Genomic DNA, 12,045 nt, shown 5'->3' with positions numbered 1-12,045 from the left:
TTGCAAACCTCACTCGGCTGATTCTAGTCGATTTGCTTTCGATCAGAGAGTAAATCAGATTATTATTAATGGTTTGCTGACATCAAATAATCTTATTTTCCTCGGCGGGAATTGAAACCACGCATCAGTGGGGAAGTGCTGAACATAAACCACTGGACTACCAGGGAAAACAGTGAAAAGTGCTTTTCAAACAGACTTAACAGATATCCCTTTGCTTCTTATTTTCATCTTAGATCTTTTTCACTTCTGACACTTTCCTATTTCAACATGTCCTGTTTGGATGGAACATGATTGCCTCCTTCAGCCAATAACAACACGGATTGAGCTGGGTCATGGAATTGATAGCGAGGTGAAATGGTCTCATAAACTGCTGAAGTTTAGAAGTGAGGGGGGAATCTGATCGAGGTGTATACAATTCTAAATGGATTGATAAATAAAGATAGACCCAACGATTCTTCTTATGGGGCAATCTAAAACAAGGGGTCACGTGTATAGTTTGAGTGCCGTAGATTTTAAACTGAGATGAGGAGGGACTACTTCTCGCACATGGTGGTGCATTGGTGAACTCGCTGCCCCAGAGCGCGGTGGAGTCTGCATCATTGCATGATTTCAAGAAGGGAGAGATTTATTTCTGAAAAAGGCATTAAGGGATGTGGAGAACAGGTGGGGAGATGGATTTCACATCAAGGAGATGTTAACCATGATCTAATAGAATGGTGGAACCGGGCCAAAGGGCTGAATTTACCGCCATCGGCTTCGAATTCCCATGTTCCTATGTTTCGATTTGTAAGGTTCAATTTTCCAGCCCACCAATCTCATTACTGCGATTCTGTTCAAATATATGTACAATACGGCCTCTGGTTGCCTTTCACCAACAACGCATGTGAATCGTGCAAATAACCTTGGAATCGCCTCATCTCTGGTGGAATCATTCTGTGATTCTCTTTTTCCCTCATATACTTTCTCCAGGATTCCACCCGACCGGATGTTGTTATGTTTCTTCCCTGTTAAATTTCATTTGTTTTAAATTTCCTATATTTCTTACCATTCCCAATGTTAATGAAAGCTCATCTGCATATATCTGAATACGTCTAAATTATCGAACACTTATTTTACTGAGCATAAAGTAGAATTTGCGGCCTTTATGGAAAGCTTAACATTAAGCCAGCCAGGAGTTGAACCTAGAATCTTCTGATCCGTAGTCAGACGCATTATCCATTGCGCCACTGGCCCACATGACGACTTGCCCCAGTTGTTACATATTGTCGGATGCTTCGAAATTGGGCCGCAGTTTTGTCAAAGACGAGTGCTTGTAAACAAAAGTTTCACCACTGAGATTGTCTTTATTCATTTACAATCATCCCGAATTGATGTAGAACTGAGTTGCTGTGTTCAACCGCTCTGTTGGAATTCAAACTGTTGGCTAAAGACCGTAAGAAGTCTCACAACACCAGGTTAATGCCCATAGTTTTATTTAGTATCACGAGCTTTCGGAGCGCTGCTTCTTTATCAGGTGACAGTAAAACAGTAAGACGACCTAACCACTCCCTCAGAGAGTCGGCAATCGAATATTACTTGAACACAATATTTTGCTTGCATATGCCATTAGATTTTACATAAGTCTCAGTATGCATTCAGAAAAAAAAGAGTGTTGAAAATTCTCTGCACACTACGCAGGGAAGGAAATGCTCCTATTTTTCAAACAACACACATTTTATCAGTTTGTGCAGTGACAGAGCTGATACGAGGCTGGGAATCCTGCAGTGAATGACTCACATCCTGACTCCCTCGAACCTGGCCACCATTTCCAAGGAGAAGTCGGGAGTCTGAGTGAATATTCCCCACTTGCCTGATTAGTACGCCTTAGATAGCACTTTCACCAAGTGCGCCAGAGATAACACTTTCCAAACTCAATACCGCTACCACGGGGAACATCCTCTCCAAAGCGATCAGAATCCTGCCTTGCAAAAATATCGCTGTTCTTTCTCTGTCACTGGGACAAGGTGCTTGGATAACGGCAAACGCCGCCCTCCCCCGACTTCCACCAAACACTAACAGCACTATGGATGTACCTATAACAATCGAATGCACCAATTCAAGAAGGCAGCTCACCACCATCTTCTAAAGGGTAATAAGTTATGGGTAATAAATGCCGGCCTGAACCGTGACACCAACATCTCGTTAATGAATGAAAAGAAACATTTGGCCAGCTGCCTAAACGGACAATTATATTATCCCTTGAACAGGTGAATGTTGACAAAATAAATGTCTCCTTCCAAGTCAGCCCTTTTGAAAATGTTTTCCAAGCGGGTTTGTTGTGCTGATGGATTACCTGCAGTTTGTGCTCAGATTCGCAAACCAAACCCCAAGTGAAACAATCCTGCCGCCTGCACTGGAATGACGTGAGTAAACTCTGCGATTTGGGCAATGGGGAAATAACATGAAAGGGCTCAACCCTCTCACACTTTGACCAAAATAACCCAAAGTGAGAATCATACCGCTAGAACAACCAGCCCACACTTTCGGATTCTTCACCAAAATATACTTGTTGAAAAAAAAACGCAACATTTGAAGACTGAAAACACTGGTAACTGAAAACACCAATGTTACTAACTCGACTGTTTGGAAATGGGTGGCGTTTTTCCGTCTGCAGCTCACATACTGCCCGCCATACATCACAAAGAATGCCGAGCGCCAAGCTCAATGAACGTGAATAGTTTCAGCAATCAACAGTTTAACAACTCATAATGATATTTCCGTGAAAAAAAAAATTACTGTCAAATCTAATGTAATATTTCTGCTTCAACATTTGTTCTTCGAATTACATTCTCTCAATATTGTTATTGGCCGTGTGAGTGAGTCTGTAATTCTCCCGACATTGGACTCAACACGGAATCCTCCTGCCCTCTGGTGGCCGCGACATGGAACTAGAAAGTGCAGATTTCTACCACCTGTGAGCCTTCAGAACTCAAGTTTGTGTTCAAAGATTTCAGATCATAAGTTCTAACGCGATTTTATTTATGTTTTCTTTTTTCAACTTCTACACTGCACTGGAGTGGAGAATCTTTTCTTACGACTCCACCTCCTCCGGGCCAAGACAACACTTATCCAAATATGGGCCGTAGAGATTCTGTCACTCAGCCGCTGTCATCAGCAGTTAAGACAGAAGATTTCCTCTACGTGCGGCTTAAGGGTGAGGCCTACTTCACCAGCCTGGATTTCAATGACCTACACTTCATGCTCCAATTGCTCAGTTCATGCAACAGCTCTTTTATCTATGCTGTAGCCCAAACGAAGTTCCGAAATGAACTGAAGAAGGCTCTGCTTTTCCCTTTCTCCGCTTCCACCTCTTGCTTTCGGTTGAACCTGATTATATGATCCAGATACTGACTAGTAATGTGTTGTTTACAGAAGTCAAGTTTGAAACCCTACTTGCTTACACAGAGGATAACACCACAATGTCTCCCATTCTTACAAAGACAATAAATATTGCCATCTAACATCAGAACGATAGAGCCATTGACAACACCAATCTCATACAGCAACCTTCAGAATTAACATGTGGTATATGAGGAGTAACCGAAGAAAAGTTACCTACAAAACAGTATTGCACATTAAATTGCAGACGGGAACGAGGCAGATCCCATGGGATTTCCATGATTTCAGCTGGATGGTATCAGAGAGAACAGAACACAGAGAGAGGGTCCCTAAGGTGATGTTCAGTGAATTCTGGGCATTAGTATCAGGGGGAATGAATCTGAACAGGGAGAAATGCATACTAGAAACAGAAGGCAGTGGGGGATGTTTAATGGTTACAGCCAGACAGTCAATGTGTTTTCTGAACAGTGGAGTCTTTTCCTATCTCATGGAGCAATAAGAGAAAAAAGTCTATCTGTGTTTGTTTTACCCGAATGTGAAGCTGAAATATCTTTATCAGAAGGCCCCAGTCTCGGAGAATAAGTGTTTACTTGTATCCAATGGGTCCCAGCTTTTTGAAACGTTTGCGTTTTTGTTTCTCTGTGGTCAATTCCATAGATCCCAATCTAGTCATAATTGGAAAATTTGTAATCCATGATGTGCTTATCTGACATACGACTGAAGGGGGGAAATTATTAACCAATTGACAAGGTTTTTGACATAACACATAAGACACTACAAAAAAAGAACAAAATAAATCTTGAAACAATGATGATAAGGTAATGAAGAAAATACTTTACACATATGTGGATGCAATAGGAGAATTAAATAAACAGTTATGATTACAAAACATATATGCTCATATTTTAAATATAATTTATGTTTTGAATAAATTGTTGTTCATTTCAGCTAAAAGCAAGTCACTGTAAGACGTGATGGTAAAATTGAAGAGTTGACAGCCAATGGCCTGGGAATCTTCGTAGTTAGCAAAATTAATATCTGAAAGTTTCAGGCGAGGGGATACATTTTGCAACTTTATGAATGGGGGCATTCAATGTTTACACACAGAATAGATCGTACTGGGACCCAGGATCACGTGTTTGCCCAGTTTTGCGAATGAGTCAGCAGGTATTTTCACATTGACCTCTAAATGAGAGTTCTTAGCCACACAGCAGAGGGAAGTGAGTTCAACCAAAATGGGAGTCAGCATTGGTACTAAATGGACGAATTAGAACTCATTACGGAGGGATGTAAAATGCGATTGTCTGAGAAATGTGTCAGGAATTATTATTGATGTATGTTGACAGAATGTAATTGGTTTTAATCTAATATGAGGTGGGAATGATCGGTAAGAACATCTATAATTGATCTGTTTTTGATTGTACAAGTTAGATTCACAGGAAAGGTCTTGCCGCTCTATTCCAGAGCCACTTAATCCTCTTGGTGATCTCCAGGCAGCTGTATATTTTGCTTTTGTTTTCAATTAATGTTACCCCCTCACACACAGATATCTGTCTCGTGAGTTTTATATTGTCTATAGTTAAAGACAATCTCAAATTGTCAAATTACCCACAACACTAGTCATAATTTAGAAATTTGTAATCGATGATGTTTTTAAGTGAAATACACCTCAATTTCTTCGTTTCACGTCATGATTTGTATATCTGTTCTGTATGTTTCCTCTATCCTGCTTGTGGTTTGCCTGCCTGGGAAGTATTTCATCGGACGATATAAAGAGAGATACACTCTGGTAACCCACGCTACAGCGACACTGATGGCCTTTTTCAAGAGGCAGTGCATAGAAAACTATCTTCTGCCAAACACAGTCCTGCATCGGTCTCGAATGAAGATGGCATTTTGCTTTTTAGGATTACCTGAAACTCGTCAGTGACAGACCAGTTTATGCGTGAAATCGCCGCTGTTCTCCACATTATTAGCTCACGTCTCTGGATTTTATCATGAAAAGGCAGAGATGAATGTGTATTTAAACGGATGGGTCACTGGGTGGCAGAGTGGCTCTTTCACTGAAGGGTCTTGAGTTCAACCACATCCCACACTTGACTGGGAAAAATCCCTGCCTGGGAAAGAGGGGAAAACCGTATAATGGGGAAAATGGGGCAGAGTTGTTGGGTTTTGAAGAGAAAGGAATTAATCCAAGCCAGAGTTGGTAAAAATTTCATTCAATATTTATTTTTAAAATTCAGAGAATATTTTACAGCGACATTTGTTTTAAGCAAGAAAAGTGAACATAACGATCGAGCTTCACACTGAGAACAGAACACGTGCACAGGGAATTCATCAATATTTGTACATCTGGTACATACACCAGAAAGAGGAAACAGGATCTTAATAGAAAGAGGAATTATCAGATATGAATGAGGAATGAGAAAAGTTTCTCAATTATACATGGTATTTAAACTATTAGCCACAATTACATTAAAACAAAAGTGCCTCGTACATTTCACACTGAAAACTGAAATAATGTCTACCATTACCTCAGTTACAGATTCAGAATGACAACCTGAGAATTTTTTTTCTGATACAGTCACTGATAGCAGATATTGTATCTGTGTCACCCAGAGATTTTGATAATCATCTGTGGTAAGTCTACTGTGTTCAAAATTCAACTCATTGTTTGATCTGTAAAAGAAAAATACAATATTGGAGCAGGTGTTTATGATGCGGGACATTAATGTTGGAGTTTTTAATCAGTGAAACATTGAGAGATTTTCAAATCCATTCTGCCAGTTTGAAATGTGAGTGAGTTGAATGATCTCACCTTCACCAGAGTGACGGCAGTGCTGTAGCACATGCTCAGGAAGAACAGGACAGTGAATGTGGAAGCGGTTGTCCAGATGTTGCTGTTATTATCCTCATTGTCCTCAATCCATATGTGATCGGTGAAGTCTAGGGGATGGAGACCAGGAAATGAAATTAGATTACTTTATTGATCCAGGGAATCTTATTGTTATTTTTCTTTCCCCCGTTCTCCTTCATACACTGTTAATGTAATACCTGTATAATTTTCAACATATATCTACTATTAAGTTCAGGGCACTCAGTAGCCGATCTCCGTAATTATTTTCACAGTTGATTTTTCTTTACATTCCTTGGACAGTCCATGTCAGAAGCAATGAAGATGTTTTCTTGAGTGTCAGTTCATTTTTGAACATTTCATAGCATTGAAGAATGTTATGACTGATGTGGAGGAACGTTCACTGATCAATGATTGTTTTCACAGATGTTTACTGATCTGTAAACTGTGAATGCTGCTGTTTAAGAGCCGGGATGTAATTTCCGATCTTTTCTCATTGGTGGTGGAAATGCTTGGTAGATCGTGAGCTTAAATTCAGTTTCTCAACGTGTTTATCGATGCAATTTGCGTTTGTGTGCGTATGCATGAGGATCTCGTGGTCTGCATTAACCTTTGGTCCTGCGTTAATGTGTGTGCATGAGGGTTAATGAACGTGTTCATTTGCTTCTGCTTGTTGATTTGTGTTGTTGTGTGTCTGGGTCTGTGTATATTTTATTCGGCTGGCATTGTGGATGCATGCTTCTTATTGTGTGAAGTCTATACATGTTTACTCATGCCACTCACAATGTGTGCATGTGCTTATGCCTATTTTAATATGTTAATTTCTGTCACACGAGGATGGTTTCCTTCCCATTCTGTGTGAGTCTGTTCCTCCATCCTTTTTTGTGTGTGCGAGTCTGTTAACATGTTACTGTCTGTATATCCGTGTTGATAGTTCTTCATAACGATGTTTGTGCTTCCGTGTGCAGCAATGTGTGCTATGGTGTTCTGTTCTATTTGAGCATAGTAATATGTTGCATGTAAAAGTTTGACTGTCTGGCCATCTATGTGCAGTCTGTTAATGTGTTTATGTTTATTTTCCATGTTTGAGTGTTAATGTATAGAACATTACATGTCTCTGTATCTATATTCCTGTCAGTGTGAAAATCTGATAACATGTGTTAATCTGAGTGTACGTAAGTGCTTGTGTATGTATGTGCATCTGCATGCAAGTGCTTCTGTCTATAATGTGAATATACATGTATCTGTTTGAGCTTGGACCTGTGCACCTATTTGCATATGTTTATGCGTGTGTCGTACTTGTGTGTTTGCATGCCTGTGTGTGTGTGTGTGTGTGTGTGCGCGCGTCTGTGTCTGTGTGCCTGTGAGTGTGTGCGTGTGTGTGTTTGTACATATTTGATTATTTGTGTTCACGTTGTTTTTCTGCCTGTTTGTACAAGTGCATGTCAATGAGTGCATGTGCGTGTGTATGTGTGTGTGTGTGTATGTGTGTGGGTCTGTGTGTGTTTGTGTAACTGTGTGTGTTTGTGTGTGTGTGTAAATGTGTGTGTGGGGGTGTGCTTGTGTCTAGGTGTGTAAGTGTGTATGTGTGTGGGTGTGTGTATATGTGTGTGTAAGTGTGGGTGCGTATGTGTGTGTGGGTGTGGGTGTGTCTGGGTGTGTAAGTGTGTGTGCGTGTGGTGAGAGACAGAATGAATGTATGTGTCCCTCTATCCATGTGTGCATGGAAGTATTTGTGTCTGTGCATATTTGTGTATGTGTATTTTTCTTCGCGCATGTGTTGCCCATGAGTGTATTTGCGTGAGCGTGCGTGTTTGTGTCTGTTTGTGCGTATCTTGCATGTACTTATGGCGTATGAATATATATTTTATGCATGCATGTTTCTCTGTGTTTTTGTATATGCATTTATGTGTGTTGTGCATTTGCGTGTTTTTGTGTTTGTATTTGAATGTGCTTGTCCGTTTTTCAGTATGTGTGTGTGTGTGTGTGTGTGTGTGTGTGATGGGGGGTGGGGGGGATCTGCATGCGATTGGGTGTATTTACTTGTGTCTTTCTGTATTTGTGTGCACATGTGTGAGTTTGTGTATTTGTGCGTGTATTTGTGCATTTGTGTCGATGTGTGTGTGTGTGAGTGTGTGTGTGTGTGTACGCGCGCACACACACACGTCTATGTGTGTGCTTATAATTATGACACTCCTGCGCAGTATTGTCAGTCTGTGTACTTTTTAATTGTTGCTCCAAGTTTTACTGCAATCATTAACTGAACATGATCCAAACAATTTGAATAATGGACTATATCGTCAGTGTTTGCTGCATGAATTTATTTTATGTCAGTGCCACGGTGACATCAGGAGCGCGAATCAAATAAGTCATTTATGCATCTCAGAAACCCAGGGACAGACAAGTGAAAATCAGTGAGGATTCTATTATTTGTTTAAATTTGTATCATGGGAAATCTGTGCCAAAACATGACTAACAGGAACAAGAGTATTGAATCATGTTTAAATCATGTTGCACAAGTACATACGTATTACAATGATTGAGATAATGATATTTCAGCACCTGGAGCAAGTAAACCAGGAGCTAATTTGTGCTGTTGGGTCCTTATAGTAGATAGCCGTACACTTCCAAACGCAGAGGTAGGAGAGTGAACTCAGAGTTTCCCTCTCTCTACCGGGTGAAGCAATGTCCCTGATGGTTCTAACCACTGAGGAAGTGGAGGTACAATGGATTAAACGTTCCTCCTCTTTTCATTGGGGAAGTAGTGGTACATGGGTTAGCTACTGCTTCTGCCCTCTCTTCTAGGGTGAGTAGGAATCCGGTATGTTAGCAATTTCACCCTCCCTCTCGCTGATGGGGAGATTAGTACTACATGTTTCTGTGTGACCCTCACTTCAGTTCCCAGTGGGTGCGGTGCAGCAGCTTAACGCTGGTATCCATGGATAAAGACATGGACAATGAGAGAAGCAGGAACTCCCAGATCTAAATGTCGTGCTTGTTTGTCAGAAGTGTTGAAATTGTTGGATTTTTCCTCAACGAGAGGAAAGTCAGGAAAGATATTTTGCAGGATCCTGTGATGAATGGGCTCTACTCTGTCTCGAACCCAGGGTCTATCTGAGCAGGGTGAACTGGTTCAACAAGACTTGTGCCCGAAACTGGAAACATCTGAGTCAAACCAAAGATATATAATGGAAGTAAAACTGAAAAACAATCAATTAAGCAATTGGGTATTTCATTTATCGTTGGGGGAAAATATTTTATTATTTCTGTTGAAGTTTTTAATGGAAACGATTGATTCTCAATCACATGGCTTAACGATTTTCTTCAGTGCAAGGGAAATGTCCATAAAACTGAGTTTACCGCTGGATTTGTCAACTGTCCTGTTGGTGAACTTCAAGGGGATGGCTTCATGTCCCACCACACAGGAGTAAGAAGCGCCGCTGGACCATTCTTCTTTTTCAACGGATAACAGGCTGTACATGAAGAAGGAGCTATTGCCGTTCTCCGCCACCACCTCGGTGTTCCTGTAGTTCCTGGGATTCACCGGATTGTCGTTGACGGTCCACTTGACGAAGATCTCTCGGGGGGAGAAACCTCTCACTAAGCAGCTGAGGGACACGAAACTCTGAGCGGAGACTTCTTCTGCCGAGAGCAGGAGGACAGAGACGACCGGTTCCCGCGGATTTGGATCTGCAGAAAATGTACAATAAATATCAATAAACTAGAGAATTCTGGAGACAATGAAGCGGCTGGTTAGATATCAGAAAAAATATGCTGCAATTTCGATTGTAAAATTTTCCATTTTTGATTTGCAGCTTGGAGGAGAGGTGAACGCAATTGTTTTTTCAAATAACTCAGGGGGGCGGACTGGGGAATTTCCGAAGGTTTACAGCGCAGAATCAGGCTGTTCGGCCCAACTGGTCTACATTTTGTTTTAGTTTTCTGTGTTTTATGTTCCAGATCAGTCTCGCCCCTCCTTATTTGATCTAAACCCAATAGCATCGCCTTCAGTTGACTTTTCATTCCTCGACACATCAAATTTCCCCGTAACAATATCTATAGGCCCAGAGTCTTTAGTTAATCGAGTTTCTACTCAGGGGAGACCATTATTGCATTGACTGCTAAATATTGACCATTACTCGACACAGTAACACATTTATTCTTTCAATCTCTCAGTTCACCTGTTTCCTTGTGGATGGATTTTCTTAAAGGAGTCGGTAGATCCTGATGGCTCACCACGCACTCAAGCACAGCCCCTCTCAGCCAGGCTTGTGTCGAGATGTTTAATTTGCTGATCACGCTGTCAGGATCCACTCCCGGGTTTTCGGCAATCTCTGATTTCAAATACTTCCTCTCTCCGATCCAGGACACGTTAACGCCATCAGGAGCATGAGAAATGATGCAGGTTAAAGTCGAGGTCGCCTCCAGTAAGAGCTGTTCTATTGGTGGTGGCTGTATCGTCACTGTAGGAACATGGCACTGGGAAGGATCTGAGAATGAAAAATGAAAATCAACCCAAGCTCACCCTTCAGAAACAGGACAGCAGTCTTCAGCCTGAAGAAGACGAAGTCACCTTCAATCTCTAACTATCGCCTTTCCGCTTCAACCGGCGATGAACAATCAACTTGTTCTATGAACTTATTCCCTTTATTAACGTATTGTTGCAGCGGTACAATTTTCATGACTCAACATTGCAGGATTCCCAAACAAATACTCAGGGAAACTCAGGGAAAAAGTACTGACCGATGGTTTATAAATAGGGTGGATGCACTTTCCAATATTTTACCCGTATGCTGTGACCTGTGAAACAATCCGAACCTTCTGTTTCTCCAAATCTTACCAGCTGTCTCAGGAAAAAGCTGACAGCAAGGCCACCTCACTCACTATATTACTTCAAACCGGAAAAGATCACTCTTTGAAGGGGAGGCAGTGGCATATGCTGTTGTCAATAGACTTACAAACTCGAGCAAGATTCTGGGGACACAGATTCGAATCTCATCACTGTAAGTTTGAAATTTGTATTTTAAAAGTTCGAATGGATATCATGAAGCCATTGTTGTAAAACCCCTCCGAGTTCACAAATGATCCTTAGCAAAGTAAAACTGCTGTCTTTATCTGGCCTGGCATGCATGTGACTGCAGATGCACAGCAACGTGAGTCACACTTAAGTACCCTCAGGTTTGGGAAATAAATGCAAATCTCATGAAGAAATAACAAAAAAAATGTTTTTTTCTGATGAAATTCTGAACGATGCACTGTCCTAATGCAAAAAAACTACATGACAATAATTTAGTTGTTCTACACTTTTAACCAAAATTAACAGATCCTTTATTCCAATTAACATCGGAATGATATACTTTGTCTTCTGTTTGAGTCTCTTACCCTGAGATGCGCTGATGTTCAGACTCTGAGTGAATCCTTGATGAGTGACCTGGCAGGTATAGACCGCTTTGCTGAACCATTCCCCAGCGGAGACTGTCAGCCGGCTGCTGGCCGAGAAGTTCCCGTTCACTTGACAGGCGGGAGAGGTGACAATTCCTGAATGCATGGGTTCCCCATTCTTCAGCCACTTCACCGTCAGTGACCCTGGCTGGAAATCGATGATTGAACAGAAGATGGTTGCAAATTTGCTGCTTGAGATTTCTTCACTGGAACTCACGGTGAGGATAACAGTTGGATGGATATCTTTTAGATCTTCAGGAAAAATAAAACATATTAGTCATTTCTTGCAGAAGATGTGGATCAATTAAACTTTTGTCTTCATTTGTAACTCATTTGCAGTCAATAGACACTGACCGAAACAATCCAGGGGT

This window comes from Carcharhinus amblyrhynchos, unplaced genomic scaffold, assembly GCF_965287045.1.
Source record: "Carcharhinus amblyrhynchos unplaced genomic scaffold, sCarAmb.v2.hapA scaffold_38, whole genome shotgun sequence".
Classification (NCBI taxonomy): Eukaryota; Metazoa; Chordata; class Chondrichthyes; order Carcharhiniformes; family Carcharhinidae; genus Carcharhinus; species Carcharhinus amblyrhynchos.
This window is presented reverse-complemented; position numbering follows the sequence as displayed.